This window comes from Mastomys coucha, unplaced genomic scaffold, assembly GCF_008632895.1.
Source record: "Mastomys coucha isolate ucsf_1 unplaced genomic scaffold, UCSF_Mcou_1 pScaffold9, whole genome shotgun sequence".
NCBI lineage: Eukaryota > Metazoa > Chordata > Mammalia > Rodentia > Muridae > Mastomys > Mastomys coucha.
The window spans coordinates 63,528,466-63,539,102 of NW_022196915.1; the positions used below are offsets into that span (position 1 = coordinate 63,528,466).

The 10,637-nt window shown below is 38.2% G+C and overlaps 1 protein-coding gene across 1 annotated transcript in view; it reads left to right on the forward strand.

Annotated features, from left to right (window-relative positions):
- The window catches only part of Ccdc122 (coiled-coil domain containing 122), a 49,267-nt gene that overhangs the window by 3,361 nt on the left and 35,269 nt on the right, over nt 1-10,637 (forward strand). The window lies entirely within an intron of this gene.

Below are 10,637 nucleotides of genomic sequence, written 5' to 3' on the forward strand. Positions count from 1 at the left end.
CCGAAAACCAAAGACCAGTAAGGAAAAAAAAAAAACTCTACGCAAAGCTATATGAGACCAAAGTAACATAAAGTTTGTTTTATGTTAGCATCTACTGCTGGTCATGGGACCTGTCCCGAAGTGTGGTTTAAATGTCCAGTGAGACTGCATTGGAGAAGACTAATTTTTCCTTTGCAAGCAGGTACCAATTTGAGAAGAGTTCTTGGTGAGACATGGAATCCCATGTTAACTTTTCCTTCTCAGAGCTGAGCACCCAGCTGTCTTGAAATTGTGCAGGCCTTGGGCATGCTGCCAGAGTCTTTGTGAGTTCCTATGTGCATCATTCCTGTTGAGTCTGAAAGGCCTTGATTCTTAGGTGTCATTCATTCCCTTTGGCTCTTACAATCTCTGTCCCCTCTTCCACAAAAGAGTTTGATTAAGACATCCCACTTAACAATGAGTGCTCCAATATTTCTTACTCTGTACACTGTCTAGTTGTGGGTCTTTGTGTTATGTCCCATTGACTTCAAAAAGCGGCTTCTCTGGTAATAGCTAAGTACAGATCTATAGGCATGTCAGAAGATTATCAGAAGTCATTTGGTTGCTATGTTCCTTTGGTTGAACAGTAGTTCAACCTAGATCCTTGTTCTATCCAATCTCAGGTTCTTGGCCACCCTAGCTGTGTCAGGCATAAATTCCATCTCACAGAGTGATTGGTTACTGCCACATTTTTGTCACTATTGCAACAGCATATCTCATAGGCAGGTCACCATTATAGGTTGCATAGTTCATAACTGGGTTGTGATTACCTTTGTCCTCTGGCAGTGTGCAGATCACCTTCTAGTACCAGGACCTAGTACTAGTCAGTAGAGGTGAATGAAGCCTTTAGTTAGGCACCAGCTTGACTTTTCTCTGTTTGGTGAGTTCTAAAAGTGTTAACTGCAACAATAGAGTCTTGCCATCAGCTTGTGGAGACCAACCAATGGTGTAGGCAATAGCCTGAGATGTTTGGGATTCCTCTGGCCACTGACTCAACCAACTGATGGCACTAGAAGTTTCACTTGGTAACATAAGATGCCTAGTTGGGGCATTCTCTCCCTCATTTTATTTGAAGACTCCATTTATATTTCTTTCATAGATGTATATAAAACATATACATATTATATTATATGAACATATATAAAATATGTATATAAAACATATACATATTATGTATATGTACACATGTAAAAATATATATATTATACAATATATACTATTCCTAAAATATTAAGTTTCTTCAGTAGCATGTTTCCATGTTGACTCTCAAGTGGCCTTTAGTGTTAGTTGTTCCTTTCCATATTCTATCAGTTACCCATCTCTTCCATACTTCTCCCCATTTAATCCTCCCACTCCAGTCTCCCCTCTACACCTATCCATAATAATAAATTCTATTTCTCCTTCCTTGGGATAAGCACCACCCTTGGCCCCCAGTCCCTAGACTTAGTAATTAACCTGTGTGGCTGTAATAATTGTAGCACACATATTGAGGCTCAAAAGCTAACGCTAACACTCACATATAAGAGAAAACATACAAGCAGTATTTGGGGTGTGTCAAGTTACCTTAGTCAAGATGTTTTGTTTTTGTTTTTAGCTTCATCCACTTACCTACAATTTTCCTAATTTTGTTTTTCTGTTATGTAACATATTAATATCCCATTGTGTAAATGTCCCACATTGTCATTTGCATTCATTATTTGATGGACTTCTAGGCTGTTTGCAAGTTCTAGCTCTTATGAGTAGAGCAGCAATAACCGTGGATGAGCAAGCACTTGTGTGGTAGGATATAGAGTCCTTTGGGCATATGCCCAAGCGTGCTGTAGCTGGATATTGAAGCACATTAGTTTCCAGCTTCCTGAGAAAGTCATGCTGATTTCCATAGTGGCTGTACAAGTTTGCACTCCCACAAACGATGAATAAGTGCTCCCTTTCCCCGCATTCTCCCTGTGTGAGCTGTCCTTTGCTTTATTGATCTTGGCCATTCTGACTTAATGTAAGATGAAATCTCAAAGTAGCTTTAATTTACATCTTCCTGATGGCTAAGGATATTGAACATTTGTTTAAGTGTTTCTTAGCACTTTTATCATTTCAGAAGTTTCTGATTAGTTCTGAACCTCGTTTTTAACTGGGTTATCTGTTTTCTTAATGTTCAGTTTTTTATTTCTTTGTATATTTTAGATGTTATCCCACTATCAGATTTATGGCTGGTAAAAATCTGTTTCTATTACTTGGCCCGCTGCTTTGCCAGAATGATGGTGTCCTTTGGCATAGAGAAGCTTTTCAGCTTTAGGAGGTTCCACTCAGTAATTGTTGTTCCTACTCCTGGTACTGTCAGTTCAGTTCAGAAAGTCTTTCCTGTGCTAATGAGTTCAAACCTATTGCCCACTTTCTCTTCTCTCAGATGTTCAAGGTATCTGGTCTTAAGTTGAGGTCCTTGATCAATTTGGAGTTGAATTTTGTGCAGGTGATAAATATGCACAACTATTAGAACTGTTCTACATGCAACCATCCAGTTTGATCAACACCATTTGCTGAAGATGTTGTCTTTCTCTAGTTTATATTTTTGGGTTCTTTGTAAAACCCGGGGTGTCCATGGATGTATGTTCTTATGTTTGGGTCTTCAATTCTATTCCATTGATCAACATTTCTGTTTTTGTGTGCTGTTTTTATTGCTATAGAGTTTTAGTACAACTTGAAATCTGACATGGTGATACAGTCAACAGTCCTTATACTATTCAGGATTGTTTTAGCTATTTTGGGTTTTTGTGTCTCCATAAGAAGGTTTTTTTTTTTTTTCTTCAGTTGATGTGAAGAATTGGAATTTAGATGGGAATTTTGGTCAATCTGTAGATTATTTTTGGTAGGATGGCCATTTTATGATATTAATCCTACCAATCCATGTTTCCATCTTCGGGCATCTTCTGCAGTCTCTCCAGTGTCTTAAACTATAAGTCTTTCACTTGCTTAGTGTGGTACTTAGAATGAAAATGGTCCTCACAGGCTCATGGGGAGTAGCACTATTAGGAGGTGTGGCTTTGATGGAGTAGATATGGCCTTGCTAGAGGAAGTGTGTAACTAGGGGTGGGCTTTGTGATTTCAAATGCTAAGCCAGGCCCAGTGTCACTCTTTCTTCCTGCTGCCTATGGATCCTGATGTAGAACTCTCAGCTACCCCTTCAACACCATGCCTGCCTGCATGCTGCCCTGTTTCCTTCCTTGATGATAATGGACTAACTAACCTCTGAACTGTAAGCCAGCCCCAATTAAATATTTTCCTTTATCAGAGTTACTGTGTTTGTGGTGTCTCTTCGTAGCAATAGAACACTGGCTAAGACACATGGTGAGAGTTATCCCAAAATGTATTTTTTGAGGCTTCTGTGAAAAGTGCTGCATCTCTGATTTCTTTCTCAATGTGTTTGACATTTGTAGATAGGAAGGCTTCTGATTTATTTGTATTATTTTTGCTTCCTACTACCTTACTGAACATTTTTATGAGTTCTAGAGATTTCCTGGTGGAGTTCTTAATATCTTTTCTATATAAAACTATGTCTTCTGCAAATGAAGGTATGTCTCCCTTTCCTGTTTGTAACGCTTTGATCTCCTTCAATTGTCTAGGTAAGTCTTCTGCTCCAGTTAAGGCTTCAAGTGCTATATTGAGCAAGTAGGGAGAGAGTGAGCATCCTTGTTCTGGATTTTAGTGGAAATGTTTTGATTTCCTCTTCAATTAGGTTAATGCTGGCTGTGGGCTTTCTATAAATTGCCTTTATTATGTTGAGGCACGTTACTTGTATTCCTAGTCTCTCCCTAGGACTTTTATCAGGAAAGGATGTTAGATTCCCTCTCCCCCCTCGAAGGTCTTTTCTGTATCTAATGAGAAGATCATGTGGTTTTTGTCTTTCAGTTTATGTGTAGGTTATGTTTATAGATTTATGTATGTTGAACTGTCCCTGTATTATTGTGGTGAAACCAACATGATCATGGCGGATAATATTTTTTAAGTATTCTTGGATTCAATTGGCAAGTATTTTGTTTAGAATTTTTGCATCTATGTTCATAAGATCTGTGGTCTGTAATTTTCTTTCTTTGTTGGTTGTGTGGTTAGTTATCAGGGTACTAGTGGCCTTTTAAAAAGAATTAGGAAATGTTCCTTCAGGTTTTTTTTTTTTTTGTGTGTGTGTGTGTGAAATACTCTGAGAAATACTAGTGTTAATTCTTTGAAGTATTGATAGAATTCTGAGCTGAATCCATTTTTATAGGCTGGGGGGGTGCGGCTTCTAATTTCAATAGATTCTATTTCAATAGGTGATTATGGGTCTGTTTAAAATGCTTATTTGGTTATGATTTAGCTTTGGTGGTTGGTGTATATCAAGAAATTCATCTAGTTTTTTTTAGGTTTTCTGGTTTGGTACAGATTTTTTTATTATACCCTGATGATTCTCTGGATTTCCTCAGTGTCTATTGTAATGTCTCCTCTTTCATTTCTAATTTGGATTTGTTTTTTCCCATTTTCGAGACAGGGTTTCTCTGTGTAGCCCTGGCTGTCCTGGAACTCACTATGTAGACCAGGCTGGCCTCGAACTTAGAAATCTGCCTGCCTCATCTTCCCAATTACTGGGATTAATTTGGATCTTTGATCTTTGTCTTTTATTTATTTGGCCTAGGGTTTTCTGACCTTATATATTTCCTCAAAGTGCTAACTTTTTGTTTCATTGATTGTGATTTTGTTGTGTTGGTTGTTTCTATTGAAACTGAAGAATTTATACTATTAATATTGAGAGTTATTAATGAACTGTGTTTGTTTGGTTGTTTTGATTTGAGGTTTTTCTCCTTTTATCAACTTATTGTTCAGAGATTTTTTTTTTCTGATTTTAGGTGTAGTTAACCTCTTAGAACTGAGGTTTTCCTTCTAGTGCCTTCTGCATGCTGGGTTGGTAGAAGTTGCTTAACTTTTGTCTTATCATGGAATATTTTCCTTTCTCTGCTGATTGTGATTGACATTTTTGTTAGGTGTGTAGTCCAGACAGCATCTGTGGTCTCTTAGAGCTTGTAAAACGTCTGTCCAGGCTGTAAATCTTTATTGAAAAGTCTGATGTCATTCTAATTTGCCTTCCTGCTTATATTTGATTGGTCTTTTTTCCTTGCAGATTTTAACATACATTCTTTGTTCTATATGCCTTGTGTTATGATTATATATCATAGGAATTTCTTTTTTGGTCCTATTTGGAGTTCTGTATACTACTTATACCCGTGGTTGGCACCTTCTTCTTTAGGTTAGAGAAATTTTTATCTGTGATTTTGTTAAAAAGTATTTTTCTATACTGTTGTCCTGGGTTTCTCTTCCTTTTTTTATCTCTATAATTTGTAGACCCGGTCTTGTCATAGTGGTCCAAATTTCCTGGATGTTTAACATTTTTTAACTGAAGTATTTATTTCTTCTACTTTCTCTTCAAAACTCAAAATTCTCTTTCCATGTCTTGTTGGTGAAGTTTAACTTTGAGGCTTTTGACTTGCTAACTTTTTCATTTCCAGTTTTATTTCAGTTTGGCTTTCTTTAGTGATTATATTTCTTTGTTAAATTCTTTCATTTTTAATTTTTTATTATTTTATTCAACTGTTTCTTTGTGTTTTCATGGTCTTCATTAAGGGATTCATTCCTGTCCTTTGGTATGTTCATAATTGCTGTTTTGAAGTCCTTGTCTGTGCTTTAGCTTTACACATTCCTTAAGGCCCACTGAAATAGGGCGATGGCTTTCTGGTAGAAGCATACTATTTTGGTAGCTAATATGTTTTTGTATTAGAGTCTAGTAATCTGGATTATGATGAATAAGCTATTTCCTCTAGCTTTGACATCAGGTCTTGTTTTTGTTGGGTGGATGTCCTAGTCTTTGGTTGCTGTTGCCCTTTCTGGATCCTAGGCAAGTTGGATAGGTATGAGGTCTCTGGTAGAGAGAATGTGTCCACAAGGTGGTTGGTGACACAAAGGGACAGGGATAGGCTAGGGAAGAAAGACTGAGAGGAGCTATGGCAAAGAGTTAGGGGGATCTGCTTCATACCAATAGGTGGAGTCCCCAGGGGGTGGATTGTAGAGGAGTTAGGGCCTTTTGCCAGTAGGCTGAAGTAAGAGGAAGATTAAGCCTGGAGAGACAAGGATAAGAGGGTTGGAGGGATCCTGAATCTGTACCAAGAGTTAGGGTCTTCAGTGAATGATGTTGAGATGGGAGGAGCAGCTCCTGAAAGCCCGTTGCTGGAGAGAGAATAATGAGGACAGAGAGGGGTAGTGAAAATCACCTTCCTGAGTCCAAGCCCCTGGCCACTAGGGGTCCAAGACAGAAAGAGTCTCTGAGTATTGCCTGTTGACACAAAGGAATAGAAATGACTAGAAGGGATAGCTGCAGCCAGGGGAAAGCTGAGTTGATTCCCACCAAGATGTGGACTCCCCAGGGAGTGGAGCTAGTGTGGGGAGAGTAATATCTGCAAGCCATCTGCTACAGGACGAGACTCGAAAGATCAAAATGGAAGCAGGAGGGAGAGTGAAAATCTGTCCTTTCATCTTATGATCAGTCTAGGACAAGTGTCCACCCATCTTCCCAGCTCCACAATAATCAATTTTTTAATGAATACGATTTATGAATTTCTTTTGGTTGGAGTCTAGTAATATGCTTACTATGATACTTTGCATAGATTTATGTAATTCTAATGAAATATCAGTAGATGGCAGTAGATTGTTTGCTTTTCTTTTTTTCTTTCTTTCTTTCTCTTTTTTTAATGTTCTACCATAGAGATCTAGGATAAAAGCTACAAAGAAAACAACAACAACAACAAAATCCACTTCAATCTTTTTCAATTTTTTTAAAAGAATAGTTGGTTATTAAATGTTATGTAAGAGTTCTTTAGTGATCATATTTCTTTGTTAAATTCTTTCTTTCTTTTTTCTTTTTGTTGTTGATTTGGAAATCAAGATCAAGAAGTACCAGTTATTTTCTTATCATGTGAATCTAGTTTTCTTCATTCTTTATATGTCACAAAATATTTGAGGGAGTGCAGAAAGACTAGGATGCTATTTACCTTCATAGAGTATACTCTAAGGGGGGGATAGAAGAAAATGATGAGAAGTAGGAGAACAAAAGGCTGGTTTTCAATAGTCAGGAACTTCCTGAATGCTTTAGATTTAAAGTGAGCTCTGTGTCACTGTAGACCCTAAAATGTTATCTACCAGAGTATGTAGAGAAACAATATACTAAGGAGAGTCACATCTGCCTAGATATACCTTCGCTTTGAAGAAGACGGTATCTAGATTAGAGCTGAGGTGAAAGATTGACTGTAATGTGGACATGATCAGAACTATCTGAAGAAACATGTCAAAATATGGTGAAGTAGAGATAGATAGATAGACAGACAGACAGACTGACTGATTGATTATGGGTCTTCCCATATTATGTACCAGGCATTTCTAGGTCTCTATGCTTTCAAAGTTTGCATTGGCTGAAGGATATAAAAACAGATGTAAAGGATGCCGGTGGTGCTCAATGCTATTAAAAACAGTAGAGTTGGAAACATGGCTTAGTCAGTAAAGTGTTTGCATACTGACTGGGGAACCCAAGTCAGTTCCCCAGAGCCCACACAGGAAAGCCAGGCAGAGTAGAACACACCTGTAATATAACACTAGGAAGGCAGAGATAGGACGGTCCCTGGTACATGCTGGCCAGCTGGTCTAGCCTAACCAGTGAGTTAGGATCAGTGGGAGAGTTTATTTCCAAACAAAAAAGGAAATAACAGAAAGTTATTGGGAAGGACATTCACTCAGTGCCTACCTACCTCTGCCTCTACCTACGTGTGCACACATGTGGAAAGAGAGAGGGGGAGGGGAAGGGAAGGAAAGGAGAGCAAAGCAAGGAAACAAATGAAAGAATAGGGCCATGTTTTAGGAAGAGCTGTTAGGAAAGATTCCCTAGAATTTTTAAGAAGATTAAGGGGAAATTGGATCCCAGTATAACTTAAAGATGACCAGTAAGGTACTTTTGGTTTTGTTTTGTTTCTTGGGACTTTTTTTTAAAAAAAGATTTATTTATTCATTATATGTATATGAGTACACTATAGCTGTTTTCAGATACACCAGAAGGGGGCATTCGATCCCATTATAGATTGTTGTGAGCCACCATGTGGTTGCTGGGAATTGAACTCAGGACCCCTCCTCTGGAAGAGGAGCCAGTGCTCTTAATCACTGAGCTATCTCTCCAGTCCCAACCAATAAGTTTAAAAGAAATAACTGTATCGTCTAAAGGGATAAAAAATAATCAAGATTCTAGTTTGTCCTTTGGGTGAGACAAGTAAAGGTCTAGCCTTGGTCATTCTACTTGTGGTATATCTTTAAGGATTTCCCAAAGGGGCAATGAACTCCAATTCTGAACTCACTTTATCTTTCCAAATCTAGTTAAATTGCCCTGAGATCTCCACCATTTTGAGACTTCTTAGATAATAACCTAGTATTTGTGTCTTGAACAACAACAATGAACTTATAATCTATTGAGATATGGAATGCTACAGGGGACAACAAAGTAAGGACTTTAAAAATAGAAATGCCTGTTCAAAATTCAAGTGGAGATATGAAGTAGGGAATCTGATCTGAGTCTATAGGATGTTCAGGGTAGAGACGTAGGTTTAGGAATGCTCACCGTCACACTAGATGATCTTAAAGCATTGAACTAGAGGGCATATGCATTAGGAGGAACAGGAAAGAGGTAGGTTAAGACGAGACCCAGGACACTCTGTAAGAGTGAGAAAGATGAAAAGAACCGGCAAAAGACGCAGGTATTGTGTTTCAGAGGAGGAGCTCACAATCAAATGTGTCAAATGTTGTCAGTAGGTCAAATAAAAGGAAGATTAAACTGGCCCTTTGAATGTAGAAACATGGAGGACATAGAAACCATGCAGAAGTGCATCAAAGGTGGCATGGTAGATACTTGAGCAAGCTCAAGAATGAAAGGAGGAGGATGGCAAGTATCTTGGCTATAAAGGGATTAAAGAACGGGATTGATACTGAAGGAGATCATAGTGTGACTGTGTGCTGGCATTCCTGTTGGTTAGGTTTGGGGCAATGTGTATAACCAGAGAAAGAAGGAAAGTATTTTGAGACTAAGTACAAAGTAATGTCTTTCAGGACATTACTGTACTAGTGACCTGATGAAAAGGCAGTGTTTCTGGGTTTCACTTAAAGCAAAAAAGGTAAAGCAAGCTTGGGGATTCTGCTGAAGGTGGAGCTTGAGTTTCAGGGAGCACAAGGAATGAGTTGGGGCAAGTACTTAAATCCATTTAAGGGATGTATCAAGCTCAGTGGGGATACATCTTTATAGTAAGGCATAGTTTGAAAGCCTGAAAGCTTTTCCTGAAGACTGAGTTAGGACAGATATGAAGTATAATGTCCAGCTTGAGGCAGATTGTGCCAATGGCACTGCTTCGGAGGAGAGAGATTGGAGTTACTAGGAAGATAACTCACCTAATGGGAACTTACAGCATGAAATTGGGTTCCCTATTCAAACATGCACACTAGGGTGCTGGAGCCATTACTTAAAATAGATCCTCAAACAAGCAAAGTGGTGATGGTAGTGTGAATGGAAAAGAAGATGCTCTGTGGTAGGATGTGTGTGTAATGTCCTCAAAGGCATTATTCCCAGGTTCAAAGCCCAGCACTAGAGGAAAAAGATTAACAATCTAATTTGATTCTGAAGTGATACAGAAGTGAAGATTCTACCCTCTCACAAGTAGTACTCTAACGCAGCAGTAAGAACTTTGGGCCAAAATAAATGAATTCAAGTAACATCACAATAGCTACATGACTATATAAATTCCTTGATCTATTTGTGCCTCAGTGGGCTTTTCTATAAATATCTACCTCATAGAGTCAGATGAGTTCATATAGATAAAATACTTAGAACACTACCAAGAGCAGAGTAAATATTATATATAGTACTTAAAAATGTGAAGTACTTACTGTCCAGCACAAGTAGGCATGAAAGAAGCTCAGCACTGTAGTCAATGAAAGCGTTGGGCTATGTATAAAGTATGCATTTTCAAGCCAGATAGGTAAAATTTAAAGTTTTTGACCACAAAACCTAACAAATAAGCTAGAGAATGTAATTGGATCCACCAATATTAATCTGAGGGAAGGATATAGAGCAGAGGCATGAACTCAGAGTCAGGAAGACATTAGAAAGGAAAGAAGTGACTTGAAGACGAGGAAATATCCTTAATTCTCACATGACTGACAGATTGCTAGCCAAACTTTCAGGGTTTCTTCTGCTTGGTGTAAGATACGTCTTCATAGGTTTCAGCCTCCTTACCTAGGAAGCAACTTTGATTTTCTTTCTTCTTGTTTATGGAACACATCTTAGTTGTTTAAGTTTTAGTTTAGAAGGCATGTGTAATGTCTGTGTGTGTATGTGTGTGTGCATACACGTGTGTGTGTGTGTGTGTGTGTGTGTGTGTGTGTTGTATTGTGTTATGTTGCATTTAATCCTTAGGAAAGATGCTTGGTGATTGGTGAAACTACTCTGTGGATGTTTCCTCGCATGTGCTGAGTTTTGGGATAATATTTCTTGGTTTTTTGGTTTTTTTTTTTTTTTT